This window comes from Erpetoichthys calabaricus, chromosome 9 (assembly GCF_900747795.2).
Source record: "Erpetoichthys calabaricus chromosome 9, fErpCal1.3, whole genome shotgun sequence".
In the NCBI taxonomy this organism is placed as follows: Eukaryota; Metazoa; Chordata; class Cladistia; order Polypteriformes; family Polypteridae; genus Erpetoichthys; species Erpetoichthys calabaricus.
In genome coordinates this window covers 27631061-27647764 of record NC_041402.2, presented here as the reverse complement: position 1 = coordinate 27647764, position 16704 = coordinate 27631061, and the positions used below count along the sequence as shown (strand labels likewise).

Here is a 16704-nt window from a genome sequence, read left to right as displayed (position 1 = left end):
AATGTTTTTAAGATAATACTGCATATTAAGTCAGGTGTAACAGTATTGCATGCCATATTGGGTACAAGTCGCCTCACAGATAAAGGTTAACCTGAGTGAAAAAATATGTTTGAGAAAATTAAAAATAAAAGTACCCCTTCAAAATTCTTCAGAGAAATAGTGAAGGTTTGTGGAAGCAGGGCAAATGTTGAGGAAAGTGAGGTATGGGGCAAAATCCTGAGGCGAAGAGCTATGAGCTAGGAGCAGGCGAGGCTGAGTTAGCTGACTGGGTTTTCATTGGGAAACGGCATTTCCTCTCTGTCTGTCTGTGAGCTGCACTCTGAGCCAGAGAGTTGGCTGAGAAGCAGCTAAGGCTCTCTGAGACTCCACAGGATTTAAGCAGCACAAGCCCCGTCTACAGGACTGTGTATTCCAATAGGAATTCAAATATCCGCTGATGCTTTCTTTCTTTGTCTACCTTTTTAGGAGCAAGGGATGCAGGCTTGCACCTTGCTAGTAACCAGTGTTAAAGAAACGCAGACCTTGAGCAAGATATTTCCCAAGGCTTGACTTTCATCTTTTGCATGGTCTTCATAGTGGGTAAGTCTGTCAATATTTATATTACAGGCTCTGTCTGTTCTAATGCTTCTTTTGTTTTTTCCCAGTGTCAAGTACAGCATAGTTTTAACCCCCTGAGGACAGTTTTTCCTTTTAAAAGTTAAAACCTTTTGATTTTATCTGTACATAGTAAGCAGTGCTAAAATCCTGGAATGGAATAAATCAGTGGAACATAAAAGAAAGCTTGCATAAGAATCATTGCCTAAAGGATGGAGTATTTTTCTGTATTATTACATAAAGATTTATTTTCTTTTTAACTCTGTTTTGTTTCAGTTCTTCTTTCAGATTTTGTTTTTCATTTTACTTTTTTGTTTACAGTCACCTTATAGAGGGTTAAAAAGCACAATACAATAACACAATGCATTAGTGTCACTTATGTAATGTTATACTTTACTTTTTCCAAGGTGTTTCCCTTCCCAGTAATTGTGCTTACCCCACTTTCTCTCTATTGAATGAGAAATCACAGAGCAGAGAGGAGAAGGTAAAGGGTCCGCCGTGTAACAATAATCTGGGGTTAATGCTTACTGGTTTTATTACAGAGTATTGACATGTGATAAGATATAAGTGAAAATACATATTTAACAAAAATAATGTAGTAATACTGAAAAAAAACAAGGTTTATTTAGGTAGTATGTTAGTAAAATGTTAATTTATTGTTAGCAAGGTACATAAGTTTAAATAGAATCGGTGCTAGTTTATTGTTAATAAGGTTTTTAGGACCTTAGTTTTCCTTCACTAAGATAAGTATGTTCTCCCCGTGTCTGCAAGGGTTTCCTTCGGGTACTCCGGTTTGCTCCCACAGTCCAAAGACATGCAGGTTAGGTGCATTGGCGATTCTAAGTTGTCCCTAGTATGTGCTTGGTGTGTGTGTGTGTGTGTGTGTGTGTGTGTGCCCCGTGGTGGGCTGGTGCCCTGCCCAGGGTTTGTTTCCTGCCTTGCACCCTGTGTTGGCTGGGATTGGCTCCAGCAGACCCCCGTGACCCTGTAGTTAGGATATAGCGGGTTAGATAATGGATGGATGGATGGATGAAGATAAGTATGATTAGTAAAATATTAGTTTACTATTAACAAAGTTAGTATGATGTTGGATCCCTGTTTGAAGGATAAAATGAATAGCATGTTACAACTGATGTTAATTAGGTAAGTAATGTTAATAAAGTGTGAGTTAACTGTTGGTGAAGTTAACAAGGTGTTGTAATGGTGTTAATAGGTATAAATTAAATAGACAAAGAGAGTTAAAGAACGTTCAGTCCTGGGTGAAAAACCCCATTTATTTGTAACTGTCAAAGGTTATTTAGCCTGTTGTGTAAATTAGTCATTTTAAACACATGTTGTTGGTACACTGGCTGCTTCCTGTAATGGTCATATTTTTATGATCTAGAGCAGCGTTTCTCAACCTTTAAATATTTGTGACCCAAGTTTTCATAACAGTTTTAATCGCGCCCCCCTAACGTTTTTTTGAAAGGAGCCCACTAATACCAATTTGTTCTTTTTTAATTAATGATATATCATAGATGCATATTTTATTATACCTACTTAACTTTTATCGACATTTATCTAACTCTATATTTATTTTTCTAGTATCAGAATGTAGTTTAAGTTAATTTGTTTTGGTTTCAATAGATGTGTTTTTCAGATTTTCGATTCTTGTTTACTTTTTTTCACATCTTCGCGCCCCCCTTTTTGTTACTTCGCGCCCCCCTAGGGGGGCCCGCCCCACAGTTTGAGAATCACTGATCTAGAGCCAGAAAAGGTGGGATCGAGAGCAGGAAGGAAGTGATGTCACTGGTTCTCCTCTAGTGCATTTTCCTCTACTCCATGGATGGAAATGGAAATCTTTTTTTAACATTTTATTAATTTTATTAAAATCAAATAACATTCCATACAAGCAAGTCAAGTTTAACAAAACTAGGTTTGAAATCGACCCCCACCCATGAGAAAGAGAGCTAGGTCAGCAGAGTCAAAGTTAATTTAGGTGTGAGCAGGAGTTAAACCAAGATGCCAATACCTTGCAGGTTTGCTCCACTCACACTCATTGACATAGAGCTCATTTTGATACACCAGTTTTTGAAATGTCAAGGTGTTAGAAAAGTGCAAGAAAACTACAGTTGCCAGAAAAAAATGGCAAGTTGAATCCATGCTTGAGTGTTAGAGTGTGAAGCAGTAGTGGTCCCTACTGTGTCACCATGCTAAGTTATGTTATAACTGAAGCAAAATTCTAATTTTTTAAAATATCCTTCAATTCCCACAGTGCGCTATGCATACTTCGCTTTTGTCTACTACATTCAAACATATAGCAGGGCCTGCCCTCCTGAAAGTGCTCTGATTTGTTGATCTTGGTCCTATACTAAAGTGATTGTCATTAAAAAAACTCCAATGTACAACCCATATAGGTACAGTAGAGTCAAGGCCAAAAATATCAGCAATGAAACTGTTAAAATTAATATACTGTGGTGCTCTATGGTGCTTGCCAGTGCTGATCCAATAAAATGTGTTCTCATTTCTTTGCTCATTTTTGTAGTTTGTCATCCTTAGAAGGACTTTCTTTAGCCAAATTAAAATATTATTCGTGCAACTGTGGCAGGCACTGAAGGTGCTTTTTTGAATATACAATGGCAACTCATACTGCTGCAGGCTCAGTGCTGATGTCATTCCTGGCTGATGCAATAGTTAGTGTCTACACAATACCATCAGTACTCAAATGGGCCTCAGTTTCATTTTACAGCACGCTTGATTCTGCTGTAATGTAATTTGGGCACTGTTTCCTTCAGCTAATGATTGTTAATACAATGGTTGATTTGTTAAGCATGTTTTAGAGTTGCAACCCAGTTATAATATGGTGGAGTTAGTCCAGATCTAAAGGTATTGCTTTGGATTGTTTCAAAGTGAAGCATTACAGAAATGCATTTTGGGATTCCGCTCCATTCATAACCTACATTCAGCATATAAATGTAGATGTTTTCTGCATTCAGTATTCCCATCATACAGTATGGTGGGCAATGCAGTGGTGCAGACTGGCAGGAACGAGCCCTGGACATCATGTCACCAATTAAACTCACCATCATATTTTTGAGATGTGAAAAGAAAGTCTACAGAAATGGTGAGAATGTACACAAATATAAAGACATGGCTCTATTGTCAAAAACTGGATCCCACTAACAGCACAAACTTTTACACCAACAAACTAAAAACATGCTGTACATAATGCATATTGTGACCAGAGTGCATAAAATGCTTGTACAAAACACTAAATAGGGAATTTCATTATATATATATATATATATATATATATATCCATCCATCCATTTTCTAACCCGCTGAATCCGAACACAGGGTCACGGGGGTCTGCTGGAGCCAATCCCAGCCAACACAGGGCACAAGGCAGGGAACCAATCCCGGGCAGGGTGCCAACCCACCACAGGACACACACAAACACACCCACACACCAAGCACACACTAGGGCCAATTTAGAATCGCCAATCCACCTAACCTGCATGTCTTTGGAATGTGGGAGGAAACCGGAGCGCCCGGAGGAAACCCACGCAGACACGGGGAGAACAGGCAAACTCCACGCAGGGAGGACCCGGGAATCGAACCCAGGTCCCCAGATCTCTCAACTGCGAGGCAGCAGCGCTACCCACTGCGCCACCGTGCCGCCCTATATATATATATATATATATATATTCATTGCATTCGTAGTCTGTGTCACAATCTGATTGCATGGGTGGTTACCTACCAGGTAACGCTTGTGGTTGGTCAGCAAGTCGGCTAACATCTGCCACGGTCCCCTCCTTCAGTTGCAAGAAGCAGATCATAGAATGGTTGAAATAGTTTACTGTCAAATAATGCAAAGTTTATGCGACACATGTTTCGCCCTAATTCTGGGCTCATCAGGCGTACACACTCACTGCACTCCCTTACAGGAATCGAACCTCAGACGTCAGCGCTAGAGGCGAAGCCCCTAACATTGCACCACGGCGTGTGGCTCGTTTATTTGACAGTATGTAGATCGGGGTAATTACATTCATTGCATTCGTAGTCTGTATCACAATCTGATTGTATGGGTGGTTACCTACCAGGTATCACTTGTGGTTGGTCAGCAAGTCGGCTAACATCTGCCACGGTGCCCTCCTTCAGTTGCGAGAAGCAGATCATAGAATGGTTGAAATAGTTTACTGTCAAATAATGCAAAGAGTATGCGACACGTGTTTCGCCCTAATTCATACTAGCTGATTACCCCGTGGCTTCGCTCACTGAGTGTAAAGGAAAAAAACTAAAATGTAGTATTTATAAAATAAGTTTGTTAATTACCAATGTTATTTTTGAACAAATGAAGAGCATTCACAATAATATAGAAATTATCCATCCATTTTCCAACCCGCTGAATCCGAACACAGGGTCACGGGGGTCTGCTGGAGCCAATCCCAGCCAACACAGGGCACAAGGCAGGAACCAATCCCGGGCAGGGTGCCAACCTACCGCAGAACATAGAAATTATATAAATATTAATTATTAAGTAGTAAAACATTTTGATAAAAGAATTTGAAGAAGATATAAGAAGCCTATAAATTATTAAACAGTCAAACATTAACATTTAAGAAGTAAAGATACATTGAGTACTACTGTAGTGGTCTCGGGCAAAGTACCTGCTTGACAACCTTGCACTATGTGCCTGTGATTGAAGAGAAAAATTATTCTGAGAAATGTGGATGCTGCCTTTCCATGCTTAACGGGCAGAAGTTCCAAACAATTCCAAAGTCCAATACTTAACATGAAGAGGTCGGTACATCTTTTTAGATGTAAACCCTCCATCTTATTAAAAGAATTCATCACAAAAGCAACCTTGAATATTGCGGGGTTTTAGTGACCCGAATTCATCTTAAGGGACAGTTTACCAAGAGAGTCCCGCTTCGAAGGCGCCGATTACACTAATTCGCAAAGATTTCCACTATCCCAGGAGCCGACGGGGCACTTGAAGTGTGACAAACAGTGCGAGAAGAGAGGACGCTGCCCGAAACTGTTGACCCGGAGGAAAAGCCTGACAATCCATGCCTCCCAGCGTCCACTTTGTTCTTACGACTGCTCACCGCTGAAGGTGGTCTCGTCTTCACATTGTTTATAGCTCAGCACAGTTAAAAAGTAGAAAGATGCAAAGCTGTTTTGTTCATCTCTTCTAGTATCAAGTACTGCGAATTAAAAAAAAGTTACAATGTGGCAGTGTTCTCTGTGAGAACGCGCCTAGTGGTGGATGGCTCAGCGCTGGAGTCCAGAGAGGAGGGCTGGGAGACGGCGACATGGTGCGCACTTGTATGGGATAGATCAGCGTGTTTGTGTTTACCACTTTTACGTAATTTCCATATCGCGTGGTCATACGTCATTTCCGTTTCAAATGCGAAAAGAATTTTATATATATCGATATACAGTATATATATATCCATCCATCCATCCAGTTTCTAACCCGCTGAATCCGAACACAGGGTCACGGGGGTCTGCTGGAGCCAATCCCAGCCAACACAGGGCACAAGGCAGGAAACAATCCTGGGCAGGGAGCCAACCCACGCAGGACGTATATATATATATATATATATAATATATATATATATATATATATATATATATATATATATATATATATATATATATATATATATATATATATATATGTGGAAGAGAAGGTCTGTGATACGGTTTGCATATTTGCAGCTGGAGATCCACGAAGGGAGGAAAAGGGGTTGAAAGCTCAGGAATAAAAAACTATTTTATGATACGTGATTCTTTTTTTCTCCCTTCGTGGATCTCCAGCTGCAAATATATATATATATATATATATATATATATATATATATATATATATATAATTTAAATGATAAAAATAATTATTAATTATATTTGTATAACACTTTTCTAATCTACTTAAAACTGTTTTAAATAAACAGCGGAAAACCACCATCAACCACCGCCAACATGTAGCATTCATGGCAGCCACTCTTACACCAGTACACTCACGACACATTAGCTATTAGGTTGTGAAGGGATGAGAGAGAGAGTTCGCCAATAAGGGACAGGTTTATGATTAAGGGGCCAAAATGACCAGGCCATGGTGGGCAATTTTTGCCAGGAAATTTGGGAAACGCTGAACTCTCTTCAAAAGATGCCCAGGCATCTTATATGACCTCAGTGAGTCAGGACTGTACCAGTTTTTACAGTACAGTGTCCCTGTTACTGCCCTGGGGCATTATGATCCATGCATAGACCACAGGGGCAACCACCCCCTTGTTGGTCTCACCAACACCTCTTTCAGCAGCAAATCAGGATTTTTCCTAGGAGGTCTCCCATCCAACTCCTGGCCCGGACCTTAACATGCTGTGCTTCAGGTGGAGAACCTGTTCTGAAGTGAAGCACAAAGGAACGCACAATAAAGGGCCAAGGGGATTAATAGAAGAACAGTGAAACTAAGATAAGGCCACAAGACAAGAGATCAAAAAAACTAATGTGACAACACCAAACACTGGACCCCAAAATCGAAATCAAAATAACCAAATCAAAGTTCCAACAATAACTGATAATGCTTTCCTTAAATATTCGTTGAGAAAGTTTTATTTTTTTTGTAGATTCTTATCCAAATGTGCGTTGCCATTTTCAATAGCTTTCAGCAGATGATGCAATATGTAACATGAATGTCAGATTATGTGACCAGCAATTACATAATAGTTCCCATTGGTATAATATGCAATATTGGCAGCAGCCATCAGAAAGAAAATAAAGTTGCAAAATTCAAAAGAAACAATGAATCAAAAGTAGCATTGTTAACCATGTTATTAATGATAAATATTATTTTTTCCTTGTATCTTCACTTTAAAAGGTGTTTACTTTTAATACTTCGCCATCATCATAGTGCTCCAAAATTAGTAAGAGTGATAAATAAAAAGTAGCTTTAGGAAAACCAAAAAGCTATGATCTCTAATTAAATTATGACAACATCTAAATACATTTGAAGGTAGTTTATGGCTGTTAACCTTGTGAATTCATGGTCTCCCTCCAGTTCTAAGCCAGCTGATGCCATTATAATCAAGCACCATGGAAAGTCACCATTCTCCGTTACAATTACTTAATGGCCAATATTCAACTGTACTATAAAACACCACATCAGTTGTAACTGTGCCTTGTTGTTTTTTATTCTGTTGTTGAACCCCAAATTATTTTTTAAAGTTCACAGGTGGCGCAGTGGTAGTGCTGCTGCTTTGCAGTAAGGAGACTGTGGAAGATTTTGGGTTTGCTTCCCGGTTCCTCCCTGTATGGATAGCACTTTGAGTACTGAGAAAAGCGCTATATAAATGTAATGAATTATTATTAAAATAATTTGTAAACTAGAAATAGACTTTCTTTGTGCTTCGTATTAAGTGTGTGCTTCAAATAAAATACCTGCTTACACCAAGGTGTCATAGACCGATCTTCCTAGGGGCTTTCAGTTTGTAGAGAAAAGGGTAAGCAGGAGGAAGTTAAGTGTTAAGAGTGACACTTCCTCACGCTTACCCCTTCCTCTACAAACTCTGACCTTAGAAAGCTAATCTGCCTGACTCTTTGGTGTGCTTGAAATATTTTTCCATTTCCCAGTTTTTTTTGTTAGTCTCTTTTCTCCTAGACCACATCTAACAATTGAAAGAAAGAGGATATTTAAACTTTGACTGCCATGGCCCTAACCACTAAACAAAGTATCCATCCTTTCATTAACTTTTTGATCTCATTTTCTAAGTGTAATGTGTCTTCTTGGGGGGCATGGTTTCCATGTAGACCTGAATGGATGCAAGTTTTAGAGCTCCTCATTAATAGCAATTCAAAGTGTGCCAACAGTCAATAACTTCAGCATTTATTTTGAAATCGATATATTACATCATATAAGAAATGGGGAAAAAAGTCTTAAAATAGCAGCCCTACGACACTGTCAGTCTTCTTTAGTACTCCAGAAACCTTCACGTGCAGAAACAAACATGGCGTTTCCGGAGGTTCAACTCCAAAGCCTACACTCCTCTCTAGAACCCATAGCCTGTCCTCTACACCTTCACTGGTATACTCTGTTTCAACTGAGGTGGGGAAAAAAGTTGGAAAAGCAAACTACTAATCAACCCATTACTGAAACAAGAATGGTACTACTTCTGGAAGAGCTCCGTAAATCTATTTGTTCTGATGTTAAGAAATCGATTACGACGCTTAAAGGAGACACAGTAGATATTGCAGAATGCACGTCACATATGGAAACAAGAATGTCAGAGTTTGTAATGGTTTCTAGCGAAATGGAGGAGACAATGAGGAGGGTGTCTGGTAAGATTCTGAAAGATCTCTCCAGACAGAATAATGTTAGACTGAGAGGTATCCCAGAGGGTATTTGCTTCCTACATGGTGCTACTTTGCAAATGGCGCATATTTTATAAATGGGGCTTTCCTGTGAAATTAATTCCGGACTCGCAACAATTTGTTGTTAATGCTGTAACCAAAGCTGCAACCCTGTTGAAAAAATGAGATATTCCTATATATTCCCTTTTTCCCCACTAAAGTTGGAACAAAGGTTCAGCAACTACAGAAGGGAAACAGTTAACTGACCTGTTAATGTGTTTTGTTTGTTGTTTTTTTTTTTGGTTTTGTTTTTCCACTCTCAAAGGCTTAACTATTTCATTATCTTATAAGTTTAAATATTTTATATACAAGAAGGCATGGACAAGCGGTGCACTAGGGGGTGAATGGTCTCTACTTTGACTTGGTTGAACTACTTTTAGGACATCTCTTTAAAGTTAAAGCTGTGGTATACCTTCACCTTCCTCCTAATTTCTTGTGCAATACTGTATGTGCTTTTTACTGTTTTTTTTTTATATCTACTCTTTTGTTTCTATTGGTTTTAATAGTTTTGATGTTTATTAATTTTATGTAGTAGAGTGTTGTACCTTGTTAGCCATATATTGATACAGGAGAAAGTAGGGTGAAATGACAACTTCAAAACTCAAAAAAGCTCCAGCAGATTATGAAGTATGCAACTAAAGTTGTTGGGGCTGATGTAGATGATTTGACTAGTGTGTGTCAGAGGGCAATGCTAAAGAAACTGGAAATCATCTCAACTGATGACAGACATCCATTACATGTAGAACTAAACTTCAGTAAATCAGGAAGGATAGTCACTTTGAAAACCCACACAAATCGCTCCAGAAACTCCTTTCTTCCTAGTGCCATACGACTTTTCAATAAGAAATATCGGAGATAATGTTTAAGGTTTTGATATATATCCTGTAACCTTTTTTTTTGGTGTAAATATGTATTATCTAACTGCCTTACCTTAACCTTTCTTATTTCTATTTGTCTGTTTTATTTCATTCTGTCTGTTATCTGTTATTAGATGCAACTGAGAAGGCAAATTTCATGTTTTCTTGTGTAAACATGACTAAATAAAGAAACCTAAACCTAAACTTTTACTGGCTAACTAAATAGATTACAAATGCAAGCTTTCGAGGCAGCTAAGGCCCCTTCATCAGGCAAGGTGTAACAAAGAAACTGAAAAATACTCGCTAGCTTATATTGGGACAGCAAAGTGATTAAATTCTTTCATCTTAACAACCTTTTTGTTCAAATGTTAGCAAAATAAATACACCTGAGATGAATTAACCCTGAAAGAAGAGAACAATGAACTAATAAAATGTAGAGATAAGATAACCATCACTAGAGAAAGTCCTGTAAGGTTTTTTTTTGAAGTGCATTGTCTGTAAGATAGGCCTCTGATGTAGTCAGCTGGTCAATCAGTCTGTTAGTCCACATATCTGGTCATAAAACTCTTGTCTCTATTCAGGCCATTTTGTAGAGTGTTGAATTTAAGCATATGTTTGTATTCCCATTCTCTCCGCTCCTGTTGGGTCTTGAAATTGCCCATAAGCACAGTGACCCTCAGATCCTTTATGCTGTGGCCATTACTGTTAAAGTGTGCTGCCACCAGAAGATCAATACTGTTCTGATAAATATGAAATCTATGTGAGTTCATTCGCTGGCGCAGTGTCTGACCAGTTTCCTCTACATACAGTCCAGTGTTGGGACACCTTATGCACATGATTAGCAGATTTGCATGTGAACGGGCCCTTTATTTTATGCTCCTGCTGGCAATTTGGTATAACTACCTGATCTGTCATGTAGATATGTGCACAAGTGCCACACCTGTTCTGTAAGCAGGGAGATGTGCCACTTGCTGCCAAGCTACATAGAGTTTCGGACAATCAGTTGTCTGAGGTTTGGTGGTTGTCTGTATGCAAGGAGGGGAGGTTCTGGGAATTTATCCTTCAGTTTATTGTCTTTCTGTACCATGGGTTGAAGCTCTTTCATAATTTTGCAAAGTGCTTCCAGATGTGAATGATAAGATACAACTAGTGGGACCACATAATGTTTTATGTGTAATTACTGTTGTACAGCCCCACCTATTTTGAATTGCATATATCTTTCAACTAAATTTTAATTTGGGTTTTAAAATGTTCTTCATTTGCTGCAAATATTTTGATCAATTGGTCCTGAAGGTACTTTCTTTTAATGTTAGGGGGTGTGGAAGCCGGCCCGGACACAGACAGGAGGACACGTTCAAGTCACCCACAACACGTTTATTATACATATTTACTGTGCACCACAAACCCCCAACTCCCCCAAAGTCCAGGCCAACTCAAATGCCTTACTCCTCAGGCCGCCTTCTTGCTTCTCCTCCCGAGCTCCGTCCTTTTCCACTCCTGACTCAAGCCCACGGATGAAGGGAGGCGGCCCCTTTTATAATCACCCAGATGTCCTCCAGGTGCTTCCCGGCAATCTTCCACCGGCACTCCCCAGTGTAGCAGAAGTGCCGGCTATGCACCCAGAAGCACTCTGGGTGTCCCCACTTCTCTTCCCCCTAGCACTGGTGTGGCGGAAGTGCTGAGGTCCAGGGCTCCAAAAGCATTGGGGCGCCCCCTGGCAGTGGCCACTGGCCCATACAAGGTTGAGGGTTCAAAGCTCTGTACTTGTGGTCCCAATAGGTAACAGGGCAGTCACCCCCACATGGTCTGGGGAAGGTGTAAGCCCTCTTCCGGTCTTCCGGGGTGTCCCAGCCAGGTCGCCCACCCAGCCACCTGCGACAGGGGCTAAATTCCCCTTTCAAAAGGTTACTTACAGGTATGTGGAAGGAGGCATTATTAAGTCCATCCATCCATCCATCCATTTTCCAACCCGCTGAATCCAAACACAGGGTCACGGGGGTCTGCTGGAGCCAATCCCAGCCAACACAGGGCACAAGGCAGGAACCAATCCCAGGCAGGGTGCCAACCCACCGCATTATTAAGTCATTGTGATATTTTATGCATCCAAGAAACTCATTTTTCTAGACATAGTAATGTTAAACCAACTACTAAAAAGTTTAATAATCTTCTCTATTCTTTAACTGAGCGTAATGTGTCTTCTGGTGAATTAGGCGTGTGGATATCGGAATGGGCAGCTTGGGGCAGGGACTTGTCTAATTAATGCATTGACTGGCAGAGAAATGCTTGTGTGGGAGCCTGTGCATGAAGAAGGGTCCCACCAGGGGCAGTACATCATGCATGTGTGCTTTATTTCCTGACATACAGCAAAAAAGAACACCAGCATAAGAGAAACACAGTGGCTTGGAGACACAGATAAAAACATGTTGTTCTGCTCCAGGAAGCTAGAAGGCAGGCAACGCAGCAACTGACCGGGATGCCAGATAGTATCTAAAAGAGACTGTGGCCAGGGAGACTGCTAGAGAGCTTATGGTGCCAGAAAGGTGTTGCTGTGGAAGGCACAGATGCAGCAGTGTCATGGGTCACTGAAGGCGAGTGTAGTTAAATGGAAAGAGAATCTGTAGGCCTGCTTCTGAACCAGATCCAACAACACTAACCGCTAATAGCCTGGAAATTATGCATTATTTCGCTATAGCTGTCTCATTTATCTTCTATGTAATTTGTCTACCTTGATGTATTGCTTTTGGTAGTTATTGCTATGAAAAGTGTCTAAAAATAAATGTTAATTGATTACAAAGATTCATTTATAGTCTGTGCACTTCATATGTTACATTAGCAGCTTGAATGTGGAATGCCAGTTTCATGTATCAGGCACTCTTTCTCTAATTTCTTTCTTATTACACATAACCTGCTGTAGTTACTCCATTCCTCTGGGGAGTTTGTCACTTCCCATTTTCTAGGAAGATAAGCTACATCAGTTGGGTACATTTCTTGAATGTCTCGATTACTGTAGCAGATATGGCACTACTCCTTTAATCAAATCTTCCTCTGAGACATCAGCTTAAGAAACTTCCTTTTCTTTTTTCCAGACTAGTCTTTCTCCTTTTCTTTCTACAATATTTACATATTTCTCATGCTATTAAACTCTCTTCTAAATTAGAAGCTCAATGTGATGCTGTTCTTCTTATTCATTTTCCTTTTCAGTGGTATGTTTATGCCACCAAAATGAAATTGCAGAAAATGTATTTTATTGCTGGTTTGTGGAGACTGCTTTTTCCAAAGGAAGCATACTATGTTCTTCTAAATGTTCACAGTGACTAGCGTTAGTGGTGTTTTCATGTCAACAACATCAGAGAGAAATAGAGTATGTATGAAGTGCTTTGTGGTAGAAAATCACAAATGTTCCAGAAGTTAAATGTGTGTCAGTAGGCATTTACCACAAAGCAGCCTTATAGATTAAATGGCATGTGACTAGGTATACTCAGGATGTTAAAACTAAATGAGAAAACCCTCTACCTACACTTGCCAACAATATACTTTTGTGACCGAAATGATCCTTTCATTAAAAAAGGGTCAAAAGATAATTTGTTTTATGAGTTAAGCAGAAATTTTATCAGCAATATGTGTAACAGTTTTTAAGGTGTTTGTTTTTTGAATGGTACTGTGTCTCTCTGGAATATCCTTGGGTACCATTGGTTTGACTTTGTGTCGAATGAACGGTTGCTCATGGAGTCCTGATTGAGGCACATTACCTGCATTGTGAGGGAGCGTCAGCTACGGCACTACGGCCATGTGGCGCGTTTCCCCGAGGGTGATCCGGCTCGTAAGATCCTCATTGTTGGGGACCTGAGTGGCTGGACCAGGCCAAGGGGTTTCCCACATAACAAATGGTTACGACAGATAGAGGGTAATTTCTGGAGGGTGGGACTAGACCACGTGTCTGCCTGGGGGGTTGCAAACTGGGATCCCGAGTTGTTTGACCATGTAGTGGGTGCAGCAACACACTGTACCAGTGCATGCTCCCCAACTTGACTTGACTTGTTTTTTGATTTGTTATTAATTTTATTTCTTATTGGTTCTGTTTTTGCTGTTTTCCACATTAGCTCATCATGTAAACATTTTGTGTCTTTGTTTTTCCTTTGGGTGTCAACATTTTGTGCAGTTAACTTAATGTGTGCCATCTTTTTGTAACTGGACCTTGTACATTACTGAGCATGTGATGTGTGATGTCCACATGTTTGGACCATAACAAATGGCAGTGAACACACAATGTACTGTATAATCACTGACAAAGGAAGGACCTAGTACTCAAAGACATAAAGGAAAATCAAGATCACACGCCTAAAGTCATTCCTGCTTTGAACTTACATAAGAGCATAAGAAATCTGACAAACGAGAGAAGACCATTCAGTCCATCAGGCTTGTTTGTTTAGCTAATAGCTAAGCTGTCTAATATCTCATCAGACCCCCAAGATTGTTCTTAAGGTTTCTGCTTCAACTACATGTTTTGCTCAAGAGTCCCGCAACTCTTTGCGTAAAGAAGGGCATTCAAGCTTCAGTACTATATGCTGTTCCCCTTAGTTTTCGCTGTACTTTGCTTGAGTATGTGATTGACCCTTAAGTTGAAATAATTCTTCGGTATCTACTTTTGTCACTGTGCATGTTGGAACAAATTTCAAACATAAGGGTAGTCTATCAGTTCTGCAGTCCAAATTTAAAGAGTTAGATGAAGCAGAATTGACAAGGAAGTCTTTTCTGAAGTTCTGTAAGTGTCACGTGCCAGGCCAGATAAGATTACGGAGATTAGAAGGCTTAACATGTGTCTTAAATCTTGGTTCAGGATGGAAGGGTATAGGTTTATGGGACATCAAGTCTCCTTTCAGAATAGATGATACCTATTGACAAGTTACATCTGAACCAGAGGGTCATCAATGTGGTGGGGAGGTGTATGATTAGGTTAGTCATGGATTATTTAAACTTGGAAAATGTGGTGGCCAGGGAGTTTCAGACAGGCCAGATTTACAACAAAGGGGCAAACAATAGTGTAAAAATAAACATGCATAGTATCATAAATTCTAACCCAAAGTTCAAGTGCAAAAGTAAAATAAGTAACACATTAAAAATAGTTTGCCTTAATATGGGAAATCCAAAATAAAACAAATGAGTTGGAGTTGTATGGAGCTGAGCTTAATAATGATATAGCAATAACGGAAACCTGGCTAAATAACAAAGATGGGGATGAGTAACATAGAGGGATACACATTTTTTAGGAAGGATAGATGAACATAAAAGGAAGGAGGGTTTGCCGTTAATGTCAAACAGAATTAAAATGCAAGTCCTCTTCAACTGGTTGATAAGCTCCATTTTAGTGAGGACAACTGGATTTGTCTGGAAACCATTCACAAAAGAGGCTGTATTTTAGGAGTGTGTTTAAGACCCCCCCAATGCAGACAGTAATTTCAATATACGCGTCTCTTTAGTAATATTAAAAAGTCAAGTTTACATGATGGTGGCGCAGTGGTAGCGCTGCTGATTCGCAGTTAGGAGACCTGGCTTCGCTTCCTGAGTCCTCCCTGCGTGGAGTCTGCATGTTCTCCCTTTGTCTGCGTGGGTTTCCTCCGGGTGCTCTGGTTTCCTCCCACACTCCAAAGACATGCAGGTTAGGTGGATTGACGATCCTAAATTGTCCCTAGTGTGTGAACTTATTATGACTTACAAACCAGAACACACATTAAGATCTCAAGATGCCGGTCTGCTTATGATTCCAAGGATTTATAAAATAACAGAGGGAGGTCGAGCTTTTAGTTACAGGGCCCCTAAACTGTGGAATGGTCTGCCTGCTATATAAGAGATGCCCCTTCGGTCTCAGCTCTTAAATCCTGGCTGAAGATTCACTAATTCAGTTTAGCACACCCTGACTAGAGCTGCTGATTAACTGTACAGACTGCATCTCTGTTGTTAGTCATTAGCACTAAAACATAAGTAACATGATAGTTATAATTTGTTACTAACCCTCACCTATTCTGTTTCTCTTCTCGGTACTCAAATGTGGCACTTGGTGCTACGGCCCACCTGCCAAGTTGTTTTGCCTGCCTAAGGTAAACTCATCCCTGATGAGGGATCGCAGGAATCTTGGGAAAGAGGGATTGTTTTATCGGATTGGCTGGCCCAGCGCTGTTTCAGCCGTGGAATGGCCAAATGGGGGAGGCAGCTTGATGGATTAGGTCTCCAGGACTCTAAGCAAATCCAAATTATATTATGTGATATCATCTACAGTTAAATTCTGGTCCGTACTTGTAAAAGTTTTATTTTTATACTGTATTGAGGATTTGTTCCATTCTGTATATTGTATTGTATCGACCCCCTTCTTTTTGACACCCACTGCACGCCCAACCTACCTGGAAAGGGGTCTCTTTTTGAACTGCCTTTCCCAAGGTTTCTTCCATTTTTTTTCCCTACAAGGGATTTTTTGGGAAGCACTTCTTGTGTGATTTTGGGCTATACAAAAATTAATTGTATTGTATTGTATTGTATTGTGCTTGGTGTGTGGGTGTGTGTGCCCTGTGGTGGGCTGGTGCCTTGCCTGGGGTTTGTTTCCTGCCTTGCGCCCTGTGTTGGCTGGGATCGGCTCCAGCAGACCCCCGTGACCTTGTTGTTAGGATATAGTGGGTTGGATAATGGATGGATGGTTGGAAGTTTACATGGGGCTATCATAGTCATAGGGGACTTTAACTACTTGAATATAATTTGTACTAACCTTCAAATAGTGGAGTACAAGAGCAGGAGTTTTTAGATGTAATCAGTGACTGCTTTTTAACACAACATGTTACAACACCAACATGGAGGGATGCCTGTCTAGGTT

The 16704-nt window shown here is 40.1% G+C and overlaps 1 protein-coding gene across 1 annotated transcript in view; it reads left to right on the top strand.

Moving 5' to 3' along the window:
- The first annotated feature begins 467 nt into the window (after positions 1–467).
- The window catches only part of adamtsl2 (ADAMTS-like 2), a 165489-nt gene continuing 149252 nt past the window's right edge, over positions 468–16704 (top strand). Inside the window, exon 1 of the mRNA XM_051931763.1 lies at positions 468–579. The gene's annotated coding sequence lies outside the window, so the exon portion shown is untranslated. The remainder of the gene's footprint in view (positions 580–16704) is intronic.